The 22,965-nt window shown below is 38.7% G+C and overlaps 1 long non-coding RNA gene across 3 annotated transcripts in view; it reads right to left on the reverse strand.

Moving 5' to 3' along the window:
- The window catches only part of LOC134739182 (uncharacterized), a 109,158-nt gene that overhangs the window by 33,097 nt on the left and 53,096 nt on the right, over positions 1-22,965 (reverse strand). For all 3 annotated transcript variants that reach the window (XR_010125738.1, XR_010125736.1, XR_010125737.1), the window contains exon 3: positions 8,304-8,447. This is a non-coding gene — a long non-coding RNA (uncharacterized LOC134739182). The remainder of the gene's footprint in view (positions 1-8,303; positions 8,448-22,965) is intronic.

Below are 22,965 nucleotides of genomic sequence, written 5' to 3' on the forward strand. Positions count from 1 at the left end.
CCATCGTGAAAATGTTGTCCTGTGAAAGACAATGTCCATATTTAGTGACCCTCTGTGTTCATACTCCCAATTCCCAGGTCAAGGTCAGGTCCAGGTCAGTAGCAGGAACTGGCAAATTTTTTTTTATGAAGAGCCAGACAGTAAATATTTTAGGCTTTGCAGACAGTACCATCTCTGCCACAATTGCTCAGCTCTGCTGTTGTAGCATGAAAGCAGCCACAGACAATACGTAAAGGAATGAGCATAGCTGTTTTCTAATAAAACTTGATTTGTAAAAATAGACAGTGGGCCATATTTTGCCTATGGGCTGTAATTAGCAAACTTCTGATCCAGGAAGTGACAATTTGTGATAGAATGCATATGATATAGTTCAGTAGCCACTGTAATAAAATACATAGCTGTAATGAGTTTGGCAAACTCACAGTTAAGGGCACAGTCTTCCAACACAACTACCACATCTGCTCAAAATTCAGATACCAGCTGAAAGTTTAGAGAGCTTCAGGGCCACCCTCACTTCTGACCAACTAGCTATAAATTCAAGGGTCCCTACCCACAGACTTTCTCAGGCATGACCATTTGCTAGAACTACTCACAGAACTTAGGAAAGAGCTATGTTTCCAATTACGGTTTTATTATAACAAAAGGATACAAGTCAGAACAAGCCAAAGAAAGAGATACATAGGGCCAAGATCTGGGAGGGTCCCAAACAGAAAACTGTCAGTCATCTCCTGTGGAGTCCTTGATAATGTTACCTCCTCCCAGCTACAATTAGTAATAATACTCAAGGGTACTGCCAACTGGGGAAGCTGAACCGAGTTCCATTGTCCAGTGTTTTTATTGGGGCTTGATCACATACTGCCCATGTTAGCTGATCTTTAGTCCCTCTGCCTCTCCTGTAGATTGGGGCTAAAAGTTTTAGTTTCCGGTTCTTAAACTGAAACTGGGAAAAGATCAGAACTGATATGGCATGGGCCAAAGTCCCAATCATATTGCATTATTAGGCTGTCCAGTGGCTAAAAACCCTTGGCAAACAAAAATACTTCTACCAAACAAGACATTCAAGGGACCTAGAGATCAGCTTCTAGCAGCTGAGGACAAAGAACAGAACTTGCTTTGGGTAAAGTTAATTCTTCACTACACAATAATATATAACAGCTTCAAAATTCTCTAATTTTATGGTTTCCATTTATTTATCAGTTTCTTCATTCATTTCTTTATTAGAGCAACATTTTTACCATTCTAACAGTTTCCTAAATGGTCTCCCAGCTTCCACCCTTTCCCTTGTTTAGAGCAATCCCCTGTAAACCTAAGTTAGATTTTGTCACCCCTCAGCTAAGGACTCTCCAATGGCTCCCATCTCAGACAAAAAGCCAGAGTCCTTACAATGTTGTACAGGGCCCTTCATGACCTGGCTCCCATCACCTGACTACCCTCATCTCCCTCTCCCCTCCTCTCACTCCTCTCCAATCCTATCAGCTTCCTTGCCATTCTTCACACATATGAGGCCAAGGCCTCTCCTTTGCATTGTCTGTTCTCTCTGCCTGGAATGTAAGTATCCTCCAGATAGCCATGTGGCCATCCCCTCCTTCCTTCAAATCTTCACTGAAATGTTACTTTCACAATGAGGCCTATCCTAACCACTCCATTAAAATTGAGACCTCCCTGAGCCCCCTGCCCTCAGCACCCCGGTCCTACTCTCTATTTTTCAAATATTTTTAAATTGTGGCAAAAAGTGCTTAATATAAAATGTACCATCTTAAACCATTTCTAAGTGTACAGTTCAGTAGTGTTAAGTAACTCACATTGTTTTAACTAATATTCAGAACTTTTTCATTTTGCAAAACTGAAACTCTGTGCCTATTAAAAAACAACTCCCCTTTTCCTCCCCTTCCAGCCCCTGACAACCATCATTCTACTTTCCGTTTCTGTGAATTTGACTACTCCAGGTATTTTATGAGTGGAATCATATAGTACTCATTCTTTTGTGTCTGGCTTATTCCACTTAGTATATTTTTCTCAAGGTTTATCCATGTTGTAGTGTGTGTCAGAATTTCCTTCCTTTTTAAGGCTGAATAATATCCCACTGTACTATGGTCTGAATGTTGGTGTCCCCCCAAAATGCATATGTTGAAACCTAGTATCCAGTGTGAGAGTATTAAGAGATGGGTCCTTTGGAGAAGTGATTAAATCATGAAGGCTCCACCCTCATGAATGGGATTTGTGTCCTTATAAATAAGAGAGGTTGAAGGGAGTTGACTTGCCCTTAGGCCATGTGAGGACACAGTCAGAAGGCCAGATCTATGAAGCAGAGTGAAACCTTACCAGACACTGAATCTTCTGGCACCTTGATTGTGGAATTTCCAGCCTTCAGAATTGTGAGCAATAAGTCTATGTTGTTTGTAAATTACTCAATCTAAAGTATTTTGTTATAGTAGCCTGAACTAAGACAGAAATTGGTACTGAGAAGTGGGGTGCTATTATAACAAACAGCTAAAAATGTAAAAATGTAGAAATGGCTTTGGAACTGGGTAATGGGTAGAGACTGAGAGTTTGGCGGTGCATGCTGAAAAAAGCCTACACTGCTGTGAACAGAGCATAAGGGTGATTAGTGTGAGGGCTCAAAAAAAGAAGAGAGCCATAGAGAATGCCTCAATCTTCTTAGAGATTACCTAAGAGATCATGATTAGAATATTGGTAGAAATATGGATGATAAAAACCGTTCTCATGAAGTCTCAGGCAGAAATTGAAACATATTATTAAAAACTGGAGGAAAAGTGATCCTTGTTATAAAGGATCAGTGATCACTTGGCTAAATTGTATTCATGTCCTAGTGTTTTGTGGAAGGCAGAGCTTGTGAGTGCAGAAATAGAATAGTTGGTGGAAGAAATAAGTAAAGTGTTGGGGGTGTGGCATGGCTGCTCTTGACTACTTATAGTAAAATGGAAGAAGAAACAAAAAAAAATTAAAGATGGAATTAATAATCAAAAGAGAAGCAAAAAAAGATTTTCGAAAATTCTCAGCCTGGCTATATTGTAAAGAATGGAAAGGCATGTTTGGGAGATACCACCAAGGGCATGGCCGAGTGACCATTTGATAAAGAGATTAATGTGGGTGGGCAGAAGCCTAGTGCTATTCTTTATGACAATGCAAGAATGACCTCAAAGGCATTTTGGAGATCTTTGAGGGGTGCCCTACCCATCACAGGCCCAGAATATCAGGGCCTTGAGAGCAGAATGATTTTAAGGCTCCACTCCCCTGACTACAGTGCAGCACTCCTTGGCCACTCCACTTGTGACTCAAGCAGGTGCAGCTTGTCCAGTCCTTCCAGAAAGCACAGGTGGTAAACCTTGGCAGCATCTATGAGGTTCCATCTCCACCAGGGTGTGGGGGTGGATGAGCTGTGAAGGGATGGCTACCCTCACCTAGATTTGGAAGGATGCCCCAAAGAGCCTCAAGGCCCAGGAAGAGAACCACAGCAAGGGTGGGACCACTATAATGAGCCCCAACTAGGGCAATACCCAGTGGAACCCTGAGGGTGCGACCACCTCAGAAAGTCCCCACTAAGACAATGCCTGGTGAAGCCATGGGGGTCAGGGCTATTCCCAATACCCCAGAGCTATAGAGCCCCCATTGTGCAACCCCAGCCTGGAAGAACTGCAGGTACAAAACTCCAATCTGTGAGAGCTGCCACACCCAGGAACCCATAGCAGCAGGGCCACCCAGAGCCTTGGGAGACCAAACCCCACCCGTGTGTTCAGAAAGTGGGACATGGAGTCAAAGAAGGTTATTATGGAACATTGAGATTTAATGTTTGCCCTGTTGAGTTTTAAATTTGGTTGGGACCTGTTATCCCCCCATTCTTTCCTGTTTCTCCTTTTTAGGATGGAAATGCCTGCCCTATGTCTATCCCACCATTGTAGTTTAGAAGCACATAACTTGTTAGATTTCACGGACTCATAGTTGGAGTGGAATTTGCCTCAGGATAAATCACACCTTTGAGTCTTATTTGATTTAGATGATATTTGAGTGAGACTGTGAACTTTAGACTTTTGCACTGATGTTGAAACAAAGACTTTTGGGGTTATTGGAATGGGATAAATGTATTTTGCATGTGAGAAGGACAAACTCAGGGGGCCAGAATGCTTTCATGTGCTTGTTGGTATTTCCCCCAAAATGTATATGTTGAAATCTAATATCCAATATGATAGTATTAAGAAGTGGAGCCTTTTGGAAAATGATTCTCATGAGGGCCCTGCCCTCATGGATAGGATTAATACCCTTATAAAAGAGGTTGAAGGGAGCTGTCTGCCCTTCCATGATATGAGAACACAGTGTTTTCCCCTTCCGGCATGTGAGGACATAGCTGAAAGGCACCCCTTTTGAAGCAGAGAGCAAATCTTCGCTAGGCACTGAATGTATTGGCAGCTTGATCTTGAAATTCTCAGCCTCCAGACCTAAGAGCAATAAATTTGTTGTTTATAAATAACCCAGCCTAAGGAATTTTGTTATAGCAACAGGAACAGACTAAGACACATTGTACACATATATGTGTCTATCTATCTACACATCTATCTACTCACATATTGTTTACCCATTTATCCATCAATGAACACTTAGGTTGCTTTCATCTCTTAGCTGTTGTGAATAATGTTACAATGAACATGAGTGTGTAGTCACCTCTACTTTTTTCATGGCATTTATCACTTTATAACATATTATGTAATTTACTTATTTATCATGTATATTGTTTAGTATCTATTTCACCTCACTAGAATGGAAGCTCCGTGAGGGATTTTTGACTTGTTTGTTCCCTGATGTATTCCAAGCATAACAGGGTCTGACATGCAATAGATAGTCACTAAATAGTGCTATTAAGTAAATTAGTAACAAGCTTTTATCATATACTAGGTCCTCTGCTAGACCTTGTGGAGGTACCAGCAAATAAAATACGGAATTTACAGCTTATTTATCTTTAACCCTTGGGATAATTAAAGAAAATTAATTGGCAGGCCCAAAATTGGAAAAACAAGCTTATTTGCAAGAATGCTGTTAGTTCCTCAGCTTACCTACTTTGCTTCATGTGGGTCCCTTGCTGGATTTCACAGGCTTACAGCTGGAGGGGAATCACTACCTGTGTTACATGTGTATCCTAATGACTAGAATAAGCTGTTTCTAGCTCCTCATTTAAAGTATACATGATGTGAAGAGATTTGAATAATTGAATTGTAATTAAATAATGATTCTATTTTTATGTTATCTCTTCTGGAATAATTCCACCCACCAATCTGGCTTAATGGACAAGTGTATTGCAGGATTCTTCCAATTCTTCGTTTAAGATTACCATCCACATGGAGAAAGGTTTCAAATGTTTTTCTCATCACACGTCTGTAGCATTACTCTCATTTCCAAAGTTTAGGTGATAGCCATTTTTAAAATCAGTAATTTTACTTGAACAAAATTCCAGTTTCCCTGAAATAACTAAGCACCCTCATAGGGTGTACTATACTGGGGGTTTACCTGTGGAGATCTCAGGAGCTCTGTTCCACTCTTTGGGAGTATGTAATCAATGCAGTGGATTCTCTTTTCTGCTTCTGCTTGGTCTGATATTAAAATTATTATTTTTACTCCCTCTTTTCAGCGAATAGAAAAGTTTCTTTGCTCATTTTTTCCTATTAAAAATGTAGTTCATGATTATTCCAGAAAATACAAATAACAGAAAAAAACAAAAAAGGACACTAATTATTCCAACTGCTATTAACAGCTTGGTGAATATAATTCTAGATCTGCACTCTCCAAATTAATAACCACTAGTCCCACATGACTATTAAGCACTTGAAATGTGGCTAGTCTGAATTTAGATGTGTTGTAAGAGGAAAATACACATCAGATTTTAAAGACTTAATATGGAAAAAGGATGTGAAATATCTCGTTAATAATTTTAGGATTGATTACATGTTGAAATTAAAATATTGTTAATATATAAGGTTAAATAAAACATATTATTTGTTATATTAGTTTCTTTTTATCTTTTTAATGTGGCTACTAGGAAACATAAAAATATATTTGTGGTTTGCATTATATTTCTGTTGGACAGTGTTGCTCAGAGGATAATTTTCTGTGTATCTCTGTATATAAATACATACTGTAAGAGAAGGATCATGGTACTTCTACTTCATGACTCCCATTCTTCACTCAATAATGTATTTCAGCAGAATTCCATGTCTTTGGACATATTTCTTTAAAATTATTTGTAATAGTCACAGCATTTCATTGTAAAAGTGGGCCATAATTTCTTCAATCAACATGCTTTTAGTAAACAATGGAATGTTCCCATTTTTCACTAAACAAACAGCATTATAATAAATATCCTTGAACCTACATTTTTGTCTATGTGACTATTTTATTACACTAAATTTCCAAACATGGAATTGCTAAATCAAAAAACACACATTTTTAAGGTTTTTGATACTTTATAGTTTTATAAGCTAAAAACTACCATGGCAGTCTAAAAAATGTGGTGCTAATTTAAACTCCATCAGTAGACCATACCCCAGTTCATTTCCTTATAGCTTTCTTTTATTGACTGTTATAATTTTAAAGAAAAATCTCATTGTTTTTATTTTCTTACTTCTGTTGTAAGATGGAAGGTTTTCATATTTTTATTTGTTTTTATTAGTACTTTGTAACTCATCTTTTATAAACTAACTGCTCATGTCTGTAGTCCACGTTTCTTTTGGAGAATTCATCTTTTGTTACTGATTTATAAGGATGTTTTTATAGATTAATTATATTAATCCCTGGCCACACATGTTTCATATTTTTTTTAGTTTATTTGCTTTTTAATCTTTTATGTTTCTTTTTGATGTTCAGAGGTTTTTAATCCCTACATAATTTTCTTTTAAGATAACTGCCCTTGAGCTTATGTTAAGGAATTCCTTTCATACTTTAAAAATTATATTGTTATTCAAGTATAATGTCTTCTAGTATGTTCTTGGTAAAACTTTTTACATTTATTCTCTTACACCATATGGAATCTATTTTTGTGTAGAAATTGCAAGGCTTATCTTTTCTAAATATTTAGCTAGATAACCCAACTCCATTTATCAACCATCTGTCCTTTCCTCATTGCTTTAAAGTCAACGAACGTGAAAGGATCAAGTATATACTAGGTCAACCCCATGGAAATTGGTAGAAGCAGAAAGAAAGAGGTATGTGTGTGTGTCTAGGATACAGGTGGGCAGGAATCACAGGGATCAGGGTAGGCTGATCAGCAAGAAGGCGATAGGGTGCCAGCCTTCTGTTGTGTCCCAGAAAAATGTGCAAATACATCCAGCTTTGCATGTAATTGCATGAGATTGACAGATCTCCTGAGTCTGTCCAGTGGAGTTATTGGGATACTGACTCAAACATGAAGGTCTCTAATCTGAAGAGTAGTGGAAAGCAAATTAAAGACCTAGAGAGGAAAGTCATACACCAGGTAAAGATAGGCACAAAGATGCTACTCTACTTTTTATGTAGTCACATTGGGATATTCAGCAGCCCCCAAACTCAGACTATACTGCTCAGTCTCAGCCCTCTCTTCCTACTGATGGATTGTCTAAACTGTGATTTTCTGCTGCAGTAGATATTGCTGGTTGCCTCTCGCGTACCCACTCTCCACCCTATCAGTGTCCACAGTCTTGTTTAGTTATCCACCCTCCCACTCCAGGAAGCTGACTCCACCCCATTCAGCACCAGGGGCAGACCCTGGTTGACTCAGAACAATTGGAACGTTATACCCTTTGAATCTAGTCATTGGTCCAGGACTGGAGATGTGATGTAAGCCATCCTGTCGATGAGAATTAAGGTCTCTTGCTTGAAACACTGGGGCGAAAGCATTGCCTCTCACCCACTGGACACAAAAGGGGAAACAAAGGCACCACCTGCTGCTGTCAACCGTCAACCAACCAGCCTTCGAACAAAGTCAGCACTGTGCAAGGGAGTGAGAATAGAAGAGAGGAAATTCCTCAGTGACATTGCTAAGCCACTGGATCTATCAACCCTGAAGGCCGTCCTAACTCAAGGCTTCTGTTACTTGAGTCAATAAATTTTTGAGTGATGTTTTCTGTTGTATGTAACCTAAGATTCCTAATTGATACATCCTGGCCTAGGGATTCCTGGCTTAAACACTACCGTCTCCATGACTTCCATAGTCAAGCCAGCTACAAGGGATCCCTCCCTCAGATGACCCTTGCTCTGAGCATATGTCATGTCAAAGTTCAGTCCTAGGAGAAGGATTCAAAATCAATGAACAACATGCCTACCTGGACATCTGATGGAGAGGCTGAACCTTTGGGCTGGACTCTTTTTTTCTTGACATTTCAGGGGACATTAAGTGGTCACCTGATCTGCTGGACCCCTTCAAGTGAAGGTCTCTGCTTTATCCATCTGGTCCACTCATAGGCAACCTGTGATAAAAATGAACATTTAAAAAGGTAGAGAAAGGCCAGGTGTGGTGGCTCATGCCTTTATTCCCAGCACTTTGGGAGGCTGAGGCAGGTTGATCACTTGAGCCCAGGAGTTCAAGACCAGCCTGGACTACATGGAGAGACCCCATATCTACACAAAAATACAAAAATTAGATAGGCATGGTGGCATGTGCCTGTAGTTCCCAGCTGCTCAGGAGGCTGATGCAAGAGGATTGCTTGAGGCTGGGAGGTTGAGGCTGCAGTGAGCTGTGATCAAGCCACTGCACCACGCCTGGGCTACAGAGTGAGACCCTATCTCATAAAATAAAATAACAAAATAGAGAAAACTCCAGCCACTTACTCATGGTAATTGCTATAGTTATTCCTTCATAAATATGACAGGATTACCAAGATTCACTAGCTATTGAAGCAAACAAGTGAAACAAAGGAGATGGGCTGATATGATCAAATAGAACAAGTGACCCCAGGAAAGCAGAAATAACTTTTGGAGAAGAAGAAAACCTCAAAGAAATCTAATTGCCTCCCAGAAAAAGTTGAGTGGCTACTGCATCCATTTAAACAAGGGCACACGGCTATATAAAGGAGCAATAAGAGAATAAGAAATAGTTACAAAAGTTCGCAAATACCATTAGGAAAATTAAAAATATGATCACTACATTAAACATTGAATGCAGGGGCTATAATTTAAAATTTCCTGGGATGTTAAGCAAGAGAGGGATGGAGCAGAGGAGAGAGAAGGGGGATGAGAAAGCAATTCGTGGCAGGGCTGGAACTGGGAGAAAGGTCTAACCAGGAGGGGGAACATTCATTGAGTAAAAGTCTAGAAAGAGAAAACAGAAAATATAGGGGAGAAAATATCTTAAAAACAATAGAAGACATTTTCCAGAGCTAGAGAAAGACACAAGACTTCAGAGGTAGAAGGCCCAGAAATTATATATATTTTTTATGTTTATAATTTTATACATTATACTTTTATGTTTGTAATAACTACATGTATATGTATGTATGTATAATTGAGACTCTGTTTGCCCTACTAGCATGTAAGCTCTGAGAGTGCAGGGACCTTGACTATTTTTTTTAATTGCTGTGTCCCTACTGCCTAGGATCTGACCCAAATAAATAAAATAAAAATAAAAATATAACTAATCTAAATCAAAAAGAATAAAAGAGGGTGAAAGGGATAGTATAAATGACCTAAAATGCTTGCTTTTCAAAGGAGAGCATCAATAGATATTTCCTGATGTTGACAAATCAAGAAAAAATACTATAGGACTTCCAGATCAAGATGATAGATGGAGCACATGGGTATATTTTTACTCTGCCTTGAAATCCCAACAAAACAACAGTAAAGGGGCTTTTTACAAGACAAAAAAAAAAAAAAAAAAAAAAAAAAAAAAAAAAAAAAAAAAAAAACCCATAGGAACAAAAGGAAAGAGTAAAGTGTAATATCAGAAAAATTTTGGAAGTTGGAAAGGAAATGGATTGGGACTAACTCTCAACTGACCTGGGACAGCTGAATCCCAGGCTGGTAGTAGAGAAAGTTCTAAGACAGCTTCACTGACAGGGATGGGGTACAAAGGGTGCGTGGTTTGATGAGGGCAGAGGTGAGGTAAAAGAGGTCTGGGCTGTCATCTTCTGAAAAAAATCAGCAGATACTGAAAAGTTGAGAAGCAAAAACAGAAAAAAGAATTCTTAGTAATATGGAGGTAACTACCAAAAGAATCAGCCAGAAGAATTGAAAGTATTTGCCTCTGAGGGGAACAAAATGAGAAGGAAGCGTCTGTTGTTTGTAACAAACTTTATTGAAGAATTTGACTCTGTAAGTTAAGTTTACTCATATAACTATAATATTTTCTCAAATTGTTGAGTAACAGTAAAAAAGTTATACACCACTAGCTAAAAACATAGTTAAAAGTACGATCCTTTGGAGAGTAAGATTATGAGGAAGGGGGCTAGATGAAGTGCACACGTATTTCCATACCCTTAAGTACTGTTCCAACTTTTATCTCCATGCATGTTCAGCAAATATCTATATTTACCTAGAGACATATATTGGTTGCAAAAATGGTCATAATAATTGTCTTCCCTGTATCCCTGCCCTTGTGTGGTATCCTCACGTTGTCTCCAGCCTTGGTCACTTGACTTGCTATGGTCAGTGGGACGATAGCAAATGTGATACAAGTAGATGCTTTAAAATTGCTTATGTATTGGAACTTGCCCTCTTTTGCTGCTGGGACCCCTGATTACCGCTACCATGTAAAAAAGCCTGGGCTAACCTGCTAGAGGGTGAGAGACCAAATGGAGCAGATATCAATTGTTTCAGCTGAGGCCATCATAGACCAGCCAGTCCCCAGTAATCTGGCAGCCAACCATGGATGTGTGAGCCCAGCAAGACCAGCAGAAGAGCCACCCAGCTGAGGACAGCTTCAACTCCCTAGTCACAGAATCATGAGCTAAATAAAGGTGTATATTAAACTTCTGAGGACAAGTAATTATGTATCAAGTACTAGCTGATAGAGATACATGCATATATAGAAGTAGAAAATAAAATGGAAACAAAGATATATAATAGAATTTTTGGATCCCAACTCAAATTTATAAGATCATGCCAGAGAGTGAATCCTGAGAATTTATATTTGAAAATTTTCACAATGATTCTAATACAACCTGGACAAACATTTGAGAACCATTGGTATAGAACAAAGACTAAAGAGTCTGGAGATCTGGGTTCCAAACCAACTTCTTCTCCTTACTAATAGTGTAATCTTGGGCAAGCTATTTAACTACTCTGAGCTTCAATTCTTTTTCCCAGTAAAATAGACGAAAGTTTTTATGAGGATTAAATGGTCTTGTACATAAAAAGTGTCCAGCATTGTACACAAAATTTCTTCCCCTTCCTCCCCCACGAACCCTGATGGACCCTCACAGAAGCAGCCAATTTAATGTATAATTCCAGAAAGCCTGTGGAGTAGTATAATATGAGATTTTTCTTGTCCTTTCTATTTTAATAAAGCACAGAAGAGAGAGAAAGATTGGTGGAAAACAACCCTCAGAAGGGTTTTATTTCCCTCATTTGTCAGCATGACTTTAATAAAAATGTGATAGTGTGAAATGAGAAACTTCCAGGGAAGAATGGAACAGCCCATAAGGAGAAAACAGGGTTTTTATCAGACTCATAATTTTGAACAAATAATTTGGAAAATCTCAAATACAAGACCAGAAGTTTCCAGTAAAGCTGCAAGAAATCATAGAAGCAGGACCAATAGCATGACAGCAACTTCAGAGTGTAAAATCTCCTTCATGATTTGTTGGAGTCAATAGAGTGAATTTGGACGACCAGGGGCAAGCTTCGTGGCTTCATGGAAGTCTGGGCCTGTCTGGGCCCCAGTTTTCCTATTTGTAAAGTAAGAGGCTTGTATTAATTGATTTCTGTGATTCTTTGCAATGCTAGCATTCTATTAATTTATAACTAGACCTTTTTTTCTCCTTATCTAACTGTATCATACTTGAATCCTCCATTTTGAAAGGAAACTGGGCAACCGTTAAAAACAAACAATTGTCTCTTGGTGTTGACCTGATCCCTGATTTTTATTTGTTTTCATTCAGAGAGAAAGATAACTATGTTTGTGGCCCATCATCTATGTCTGTGTTTCTTATCATTTTTTTCAAATTTGCAGCACCATACTATTGGAAGAAGAACTATACGCATTGCCTCAATTTCCCCCCCGGTGATCAGCATTTGGGAGGACAAAAATAGAATGGCTTGGTGACATAAAAAAAAAAAATGAACAACTATAATTATTGGCCACTCTTGTGTATATAAATGCCTTATTGCTCCCACATCAGCCAGAAACAGACACACACTCAGGACATTCACCTTAGCTGTATTACAAACTGCATCATCACTTCATATCAGAAAGAGAAAGATACTCTGGGTTCCTAGTGACCAGAGCCCCAGGCTTTAAAAACTTTAACCCAGGTTTCTGTTATCTGAGTATCTGTCCCCAGGCTTGGGCCCCTTCCTGATATGATGATATGCACAGCCTCTGATGGAAGAGGAATTAAAATGTGAGAGAGTTGTGATTGAATACCATTAGACAAGCTTTACCAGTTCTGGTAAAGACCTCAGAGAACCATCCATCTGGCCTAAGCAATCTGTTATAATAAGGCTTGAAATGTGAAACTATTTAAAATCTAATTTTAAAATCCTATAGAAAGCAATGATGGCATTTTTTAAAGTCAAAGTGAACATTTTAATATTGACATTTGTGGATCTTTCCCAGTGTGGTCACAAAACCACACTGGAAAACACAGACACAGAGCTAACAGAGAATCAAGTAATTCCAGCAGGTATGTGATCCGTGCCAGGCCACTGTGGTTCTTAAAGTAGACCTGTAATATACATACTGCATTAACTGAGTTCACTGGCTGCATATCTTAAATTATAGGCATAGGCTGGGTGGCTCTCTACCCTTGGAAGAACCAGTACATTATTGGGCAGGTCAGCACTCGCCCCACTTAGTAGACAAAAGGGAATGGACTTATCCCATGTCAGTGATTAGAACCTTGGTTCTCCAACTGTACTCTGTGAACCAGTTGCATCAGCATCACCTGAGAGCTTGTTAGAAATACCTTCAGTCCCACACCAGACCAACTGAATCAGAACCTGCATTGTAACAGGTTCCTAAGGTGATTCATGTTCATGTTAAAGTTGAAAGAACACTGGGGTGAAGCCTCTTCTTTGTCCAGGTAAGATTATTTTCTCCTTGTGAAAGACTGCAAAAAATGGTCACAGATTTCTCCCACTTCTGTTTTCATGTGCCTTTGCTTCCTCCATCAAGAGGTAGAGTCTATTTCTCTACCCCCTTGAATAGGGGTACTTAATGTCCTGCTTTGAACAATAAATTGCATAGAAGTGATGGTGTTAGTTCCAAGTCTGGACCTCAAGTGGCCTGGCAGCTTCTGCTCTCACTCTCTTGAGACCCTGAGAACACTGTGTGGAGAAGTCCAGTCCAGCTGGCTGGAGGATGAGAAAGCTTGTGGGGAGTAAGGTCCGGAGAAGAGCTGTCACCCATAGCCAGGCATGTAGGTGAGTCATGTTGGATCACCCAGCCCCAGTGGAACTGCCTGATGATAGCAGTCACATGAGTGTCCTCAGGAAAACCAACAGAGAAACAGCCCAGCTGATCCCAGCCCAAACTGCTGACCCACAGAATTATGAGGAAAAACTTGTTGTATTAAACCATCAAATTGTGTAGGTGCTTTTTATGCATAAAAAGAGTTTCTGAACTCTTCAACCAAGGCTGTATGGATTTCCTGAGAACAAACAAGTCCATCTTGGTGAAAGAATCCGCCTTCACTGATGTGAAACTAAAGGTTGAGCAAGTTTACTTCTGGAGAAGAACAGTGTTGACAGGCTTACACCTGATGATGGAGCAATGGAAATATTAATGCTGGGTGATTAACACAGACTCTACAACCGGTGAGTTCTCTTCAGAACCTCTGAATGACTGTTGCAAAGAAATAAAAGCCATGATCAAAATTTTCTGATATCTGGTGTCTAGATTTATGCAGGGACCTCTGGCCTGGTTCTGCCTACTGTCACCCCCATGCCTTGACCTAGACTCCTGATAGTTTCTGCTCAGATCCAACACCAACTGAAGCAGTGACCCAGGAGTCTTTGATGAGCAGTGCAGAAATGGAAAGCGTCTAAGCTTTGGAGTCACCCTGAACCGAGTTTCAATCCTGGCCCCACCACTCATTAGCTAGGTGATTGGACAAAGAGATTACTTAACTTCTCTGAGACTCAGTCTTCTGATTTGCTAATTGGGATTAAGAATCCTTATATATCAAGATTGTTGAGATTATTTATCAGAAAAATGATAGCATCTAATGACTGCCCTGTAAGTATATTCTGCATAAATGAGGCTGAGATGTGAAAGTTATAAAGTCCCTGACAAGTGTAATTTTTGAAAAGAGACAAACCCATCAGTTCCCCTCCACCAACCCCCTTCCACACTTCGAGAGTTCCTAACTTCTAAGTGTCAGGATGTTCTGACTACAGTCTGGCTGTGTTTTTCTGCTGCCTGATTGGCAGCTATTCTGCTTAGCACCACTTGGAAAGAGGAGGGGGACAGGGTAATCAGCATTCATCTCTGGGCCACCAGGTCAAGTGGGTACTAATCAGGAAAAATGTTTGGCTATTAAATGCTCTATTGAGTCCTTTAAATATCACCTGATGTGTCATAAATTTGGATTAGCTGTAGAAAATCAATCTTCACCATATGCAAATTAACGATGAAATGAGATTTTCCTTGTGAGCCATTGCTGTCCCTCAGCATACCAGTCACTTCAACTTTATTTAACTGGCCTGAATTTTTCTTCCATTTTGCTTCACTTTGTGACTTGAAGCTCATTATCCGTTTGACAGTTTATAGTCAGAGAGCTCTGGGCCTTCAGAGGGACTCAGCTAGTGCTTTCTTGGGTTCGTTTTCTCATCTCCCTAGTGCAGACTCAGGCTGCCACCCGGAATGAACCTGGATGTGCTGGCCTTGTCCCTGACGATTTCCCTAAAATTGGATGTTGAACTCGGTAATGATGCATATGATGCGTGTGTGTGGAGTGTGTGTGTGTGTGTTTGTATCTATGACTATAAAGATGGATTCTAGGAACACATTCAGGAAGTTACCTTTTTCCATTAAAAAATAAAACACTCTATTTATTAGTTACTCTTCACCATTCCACAAAACAGAGAAGCTTTGGGATCAATCTTCTTGGAGCTAGGCTGAACCTTTGGGTATAGAATGGCAAAAAATGGGCAAGTTTTTTACCACTCCTCATATTGCTCTGTTTTAGCCCATGCATATCCCGTGTAGTTATATGTTACATACAAAGCATATAACTACAAGTAGGGAAATGGAACAAAAAGCACTGGTGACTTTGCAATGGAATAAAATGCTAGTATCAGGTCCCAGCAGCCACTGGCTACCCAGGAATTTATTAATAGTCTGCCTTTGTGTTCAGCAAGCTTGCAATAGGATGCAGCTAATTAGCCTGCCTGGGAACCTACTGGCATGGATTAGAATGGGATGGAATGGAATGACTAATGATAATAAACTGTATACTACTTTATAATTTGCTAAAAACTGACAATAAATTATCTCACTAGATCCTCTCAACAGTAATGTGAGGTTTGCATTAATATTATCCCATTTTACAATATGGAAACTGAGATACAGAGAGGCTAAATCAACATGTGAAAAATCTTTAAAATGTTCATGCCATATGACTAGTAATTACATTTCTAGAAATTTAGCTTGACAAAATAAAAAAATCCAAAAATAGATTTACTGACAGATATATACAAAGAAGTTACATATAATAGTGAACATTGAAAATAACCTGTATGTCCAAAAAGAAGAAATCACTTAGGTAAATTATAGTAATTCAACATAAACATACACTTGATAATCTCTAAAAATAAGGTTTCTGAATATCATTTAAAGATGTGAAAATAAATTTACTACATAATCTTTAATTTTTAAAAGGAGATAAAACTTTTTATGCTGTATAATCCCAATTTTGCTATATCTCTGTATATACCTCAAAAATAACATGAAAGAAATATCTTAAAATGTTAGTTATGGTTATATCTGTTTCATGAGGTTAATATTGACTTTCCATCTCTTTTTACTTTTCTCTATTTTCCTAATTCTCTATAACATACAAGTATCATAATTTAAAAAGTTACGAACAATCAATAAATAAAATAATAGTAATATACAAAATTATTTTTAATGTTACTTGAGCATGAAGAGCTAGTAAAAAAACAGAATATTAAAATGTGAAACACTTGGAGTGGTTTTGAAGGTCAGAGTAAACATATGCCAAATACAGTTATTTTGTCAAAACCATTTTGTTCATTTCTAACTAATTTATCTTTAATAAGATAAACAAGTTTGAGGCTCTGGCAATGATCCATCTACAAAATCACTGGATGTTTGGTTCATCCTCGCAATTTTCTATACTTATTTATCCTTCACAAAGCACTGTCAGTGTTTGGGAAAATGATTTTGTGAAACTTGGTAAATGGCTAGGTAAAATATTTCCTTGGATAATGGTGTGCCTGACACTTTAAACATCTGAAAACTCTCAGAGTTATTAGATCTCAGGTAGAGGAGGTCAGATAATGTCTCTGGAGATGGCTCCTATTAGTAGAGCTTTGGATGATGCAAAATACAAGGCAGAGGGTGGAGAGAAAATGGTGGGCTGCAACAGCAGAATTCTAAATAGATACTTAGAAGGAATTTCCAAACAAGAAGCATAGTTCCTACTTCTATCAGACTGGAGGGAAGCAAATTGATTCTGCAAGGGAAAAGTCCAGCCATCGTGAGGAGACTTCTAACAACGCCCAAATTCCATTTCTCAAAAAAAATTTTTTTTGCTTGAATTGCATTTAAAGCTACAATTTTAAGACTTTTGATTTGGGTACATTTAAACGTTAATGCATGGGTTTTAAAAAATTATTAAACTCATTTGGAATGTAGTGATAGTTTTTTACATTTAATTATTTAATTCTCCTGGAATGTACTTCCTCTTTTTTTATGTAAAATCTTTAACACATCTAGAGCAAATATTAATGATTTTATTAATGATCATCTCCACTACCACTTATCAGTACTTGCTACATGCCTGGAATTGTGCTAAATCTTTTTACACACATTAGCATACATCATTTGCTTTAAACCTCACAACACTGTGCAGATCTGGGGACTGAGCCTCAGAAAGGTTGAGCAAGGACACAGCCAGCAACACACACTCAGATTCCCAACAGTCCATTCCCTTAAGCACCTTACTATGATGCCACTTGGATCACAGACCAAATTGTTACATCAAGCATGGTTCCTTTCTCAAATTTTTGTTTGGTTCCATTGATCTGTTCGTACAGACTTGCATCTTATTATTTAAACAGCTGATAGGACAAATGCCTCTGATGATTCTATATAATCAAAATTAATCTTGGCTATTGTTACCCATACATTCTTCTAGAAGATTTTTTTGTTTTGTTTTTTTTGATGGAGTTTCGCTCTTGTTGCCCAGGCTGGAGTGCAAATGGCTCGATCTCGGCTCACTGCAACCTCCGCCTCCCTGTTTCAAGTGATTCTCCTGCCTCAGCCTTCTGAGTAGCTGGGATTACAGGCATGGGCCACCATGCCTAGCTAATTTTGTATTTTTAGTAGAGATGGGGTTTCTCCATGTTAGTCAGGCTGGTCTCAAACTCCCGACCTCAGGTGATCCGCCCACCTTGGCCTCCCAAAGTGCTGGGATTACAGGTGTGAGCCACTGCACCTGGCCCATCTTCTAGAAGATTTTTAAAATAATATTTACGTTTTAATTATCCAAGTAATACATACTTCTTATTGGCTACTTAGGAAATGCACACAAGTAAGAATAGGAAAAATTAAAATCCCTTGTGAACTTACCCAATCAGAAACGATCACTGTGATAGCATTTTCGTGAGAATCTCATTTATTTATTATCTGTCTCCATTAGAATGTAATCTCCATAAAGCAAGAGTTTATCTCTTTTTATCACTGTTGCATCCTAGTAATGCTAATGGATGGCACGGTTCACTCTCCAGATCACATGCTCAGGACCAAGGTACTTATTACCCAACCTGCTCCGAGTGCTGACTCCCATATGAATCCTTCTCCCAGAAGAGCCTTCAACCAAGGGAGCTACTCTTCCAAAGTTACATCTTCTCCAGAGGTAGCCCACATCCAATGAGCTATAGGTTTAGGGGTACCTAAAGGCCCAGCCCCGCTACCATAACTTGGAACAACTCCAAAGGGTCATTCCAAATCTAGAGCTTTCTGTGGAATTGGCTGGGGCCTATAATATCCTCCTTCCCTAACTCCCCTACTGATGTTATTCTGAAATTACTCCCCAGTAAACCTCCTGCAGGCTAACTTCTGCCACACAGCTTGTTTCCTGCGAGCATAATCTAAGATAATGTAGAACAGTGCTTGACAAGTGATTAGCTCAATAATATTTGTTGAATGAATACATGCAAAACTCCCTAGGGGCTCTTTCTTCATTCTTGCTGCCTTTAACTCTTCAGCAATGAAACAGAAACTCCACTGGGTCCCCAAGAAGTCAGAAGTCAGCCATTCATGTGCAACCATAAATACTATTGCAACGTCTTCCCATCATTGTCTCCTCTATTCTTGATGAAGCCAGGAGCCTCATCCACTTCTTGTTAACAGCCTAACATAACAGTGGCCAGAGACAAGATCCCAACTTGGCCGCCATTTTGAGTGTCTCTGGGTCCTGCCTCCACTAGTCTTTACAAATCTTGAGGCTTATAATCACTGCTTACTGGACCCAGGGAATCTACGGAGAGAGCAATCCTGCTGATCCTGCATTTCCTAGTCTCTGCCCAAGTTGCATGGGTCCTAGAGTGGTGGTGAGGATGCTCCCACCTCAGTGTGTTGTATAGATAAGGGCATTTCATGATTGAAACTGCCTGGTCATTCAACCTTCTGATCTTAGTTTCATCCACATGTCCACTTTTTGAGAGCATCACTTGTGAACAGAATGACTGTTGGGACACGACTAGGACAGGCCTGGAAGCCAACACATGCCTCTGTTCTTGGTCAAGTCTTCACCTACTCTCCTATTGAAATCATTCTTTGTTCTATCTGAGGCTAGGATACATACAAACAGAGCTTGAAATTGGGGATTTATAATAAATTAATTTATTAAAGATGATTCTCAGGGGAAGGGAATAAGGGAAGCAAGGCAGGGGAGGAGAAGTAGCTAAGCAAGGATGTGGTCTCAGCATGAGTCAATTGCACCACAGAGTTGTCCCCCTAGAGGTTCAAGGATCCAGCCTTTTATACCTCATGCAAGCTAGTCATTGGCTATGGACTGTCCCCAGAGGAGGGGTAGGAAGCACAACCTTCCAGGCAAGGCAGCTTCTGGTCAGTCAAGGGCAATTCTCTGAAGAAGGGGGTAACTGTGAGCCATTAGCAGCCCAATACTCTCAGCAGCTGGATATGGGTGTTCCAACAATATTCAGTACAGGGGTCTTGCTCCCTCTCCTAACAGGTAGCTTCCATCACAATGATCCCTGTGTTTCAGACATAGTTTAATAACTTTGCCTAAAAAGGGAAAATGTTATACCTCCTTCACATTTCTGCAGAGAGTTCCTCTATTCTTGTATACATTTAGGATCCCAGAAAAATAAGCAGATGGAGGATCTATGCCCACCCACCCTCTTACTCCTCTCCAAGTTCCAAATGCTCATGGTACATTTGCTTACAAAGCCCGGCTCCATAAGAAGGGAGAGCTGATAAATATTTAACAACTGGCTCTCCAAAGAGAAAAACCTTAAGTTGTTAGCATTTGTCACTTTCTGTGGTGTAAATACTCCCACGTGGTCAATTTTAAGTTACCATATGAAGTCAGTGAACAAAGTGTTGGAAATAAAAATGCCATAGCACACAATCATGCAGCATGCTCACCATAAGTTCACATAAATCACCTCAAAAGCATAGAAATAGTAAAACATAATAAGTAATTAATTTTGAGTATATATTACATTTTTCCTTCTTTATTATGTTTTTAAAATTATATACCCTATAATCGACAGCTTAATAAACTTTAACACATGTATAAATATGTGTAACCATAACCACAATCAAGATTCAGGATACTTGGTAAAAGACAGCTCTAGTATGCCCCAGTTCATTGAAAATTTTCCAACAGCATGTACATATGTATGTGCATATTTTCTCAAAACATTCTAATTCCTGTATTCAAGAATATACTGCATGCTAGGTTACAATAATAAGCAAATTGACTAACCTCTGCCTTTACAGAAACAGGCATTAATCATATGATCACACAAACAAATATACAATTAAAAACTTATTTTTAAAAATCTGAGGAAAATGCTATGAAGGAAAGTCACAAGAACAAATTCCTAGAAGTGAAATTACTGAGTCAAAGAGTAGTGTATTTGCAAGGCATTTGGCATATGTTGCCAAATTGCCCTCCAGGAAAATCATTCCCATTTACATTTCTACAAACATTGCATAAGCAATGTATATTTCCTCCTACCCTTGCCAACACTACAGAGTATCTTTTTTTCAGCTATTTTTATTTTGATATGTTAAAATATGTGTGCTTTTTAATTTTGCATTTTTAATTACATTTTTGTCTTCCTTTTTGGTCCAGTCTTTTCATTTTTTAGAAATTTTCTATTGGAGTACTCACCTTTATTTTATAGAATTAGGAAAGTTTTGTATAATTTGAGGCAGAGACCTGTTTTCAATTATCAGAGTAATATGTTTTAGAGAAAGTTAGACATACTTCTTTTTTTTTCAGATGTATTATAATGTATTTAAATACTCTCTGTTAGCAGACATGTTTCCTATTTTTTTCTATTACAATGCAACAACTAGCATTCATATATATACACACACATATGCATTTGTATTTGTTTTTGCATTCGTTTTGATCATTTCCTTAGATAAAATTCATAGAAATTGAATTGCTGATCCAAAAGGCATAAACAATTAAAAAATTGGCCAGCACGGTGGCTCACGCCTGTAATCCCAGCACTTTGGGAGGCTGAGGCAGGTGGATCACCTGAGGTCGGGAGTTTGAGATCAGCCTGACCAACATGGAGAAACCCCATCTCTACTAAAAATACAATGGCGACATCTCAGCTCATTGCAACCTCTGCCTCCCGGGTTCAAGTGATTCTCCTGCCTCAGTCTCCCAAGTAGCTGAGATTACAGGCATGCGCCACCATGCTCGGCTAATTTTGTATTTTTAGTAGACATACTTCTTTCAAAGAGGAACAGGTTATGAAAAAAAAAAAGTGCATGACCTGCAAGGTCTGTAGGACCTGGCCCAAGTACACATGTGCAGCCTGTGCCTTCCCTACCATGTTTTCCATCTCACTTCACCCACATTGGATGCCTTGTGGTTCCTCAAAGTTTCAGTTTTCTAATTTGTGTGCATCGATAATTTAGTTTTATCTCATTTAAAACTAGTTTCATACTTGAACTCTTACTTTTTCACCTCCTCTTGTTTGGTTGAACTAATAGTTTCTACAAGAAGAATACATGGATTAGAGATATTTTGAAGAGTTTATCTGATAAAGTAATGTGCCTTTGCACATGGAAGACACTTTACTGGGTATGAAATTCATGATCTTTTTCCAAAGTCTCTAGATAAGATGATCCAGAAGTTTCTGACATTTAGCATTGAAGAGATGAGTCCTGTTAGGGTATTTTTTTGTTATTGTTCTGCATGACCCCTTATGAATTTTTTCTCTTATAATTAAAAAATGACAATTTAGATACTGTCTTTATCTAGCTGGTATAGTTCTGTTTTACTGGTTTGGCCTGAGAGGGAAAGCTCACTTTCAAGCTCCATGCAGAGGTCTTTCCTCAACTCACTAATGTTTTATTCTGTTATGTTTTTAATTATTGTTCTGCATTCTTCCTTAATGCTTACCAAAATCTGCAAGTACATATTTATTTGTGTATTTGCTTCTGTACTATCTAATTAGACAGAAACTTAATTGAAGGAAGTAATCACATTTAATATGCTCATTGCAGCCTATGCAGCACATAGCACACTGCACAGCACATGGTAGATAGCTCAATAAATACATGTTGAATAAATGGGTGAACTAGTATTGTTTCTGTTTCATTGTGTCTTGTCTTCTTCAAGCAAACCAATTATCTTTGTATTCATTGTTCTATATTTATGATTTTTTTTTCCTTCAGTGTCACTTTTTAGTACATTTCTTTGCATTCTGGGAGAGTATCTTTAGTTTAACATATTACTATTTATATTTCCCCTGATGTAACTTCCCTATACCAACAATATAAAGAAGTATCGAACTTCTTTATAGAAGTATATAACAATATAAAACAATACATAACATAACTTCCGATTTCAGTGGAGATATTGGTTTTGTTGCTGAGATTTTAGTTTCCATGCAATACTTCCTTCTCATTCATTTCTTTTATTTCACTTTCTTTTCTTCTCTTTTTGTTGCCTTATCACCTTAGCCTGCTGTCTATGACTTTATGCTATTGATTCCTAGAGACTCTGTATTAGTCCATTCTTACAGTGCTATAAAGAAATACCTTAGGCTGAGTAATTTATAGGGAAAAGAGGTTTAATGGGCTCACAGTTCTGCAAGCTGTACAAGCATGATGGCAATATTTGCTTGGCTTCTGATAAGAGTGTCAGGAAGCTTACAATCATGGTGAAAGGTGAAGTGGGAGCAGGCACATCACATAGCAAGGCCGGAGCAAGTGAGAGAAGGGAGAGGTCCCAGACTCTTTTAAATAACCAGATCGCGTATGAACTAACTGAGCAAGAACACACTTCTCATGAAGGGGATGGTGCTAAAGCATTCAGGAGGGATCTACCCCCATGATCCAGTCACCTCTCAGCAGGCCCCACTTCC

This window comes from Pongo pygmaeus, chromosome 2, assembly GCF_028885625.2.
Source record: "Pongo pygmaeus isolate AG05252 chromosome 2, NHGRI_mPonPyg2-v2.0_pri, whole genome shotgun sequence".
Taxonomy (NCBI): Eukaryota; Metazoa; Chordata; class Mammalia; order Primates; family Hominidae; genus Pongo; species Pongo pygmaeus.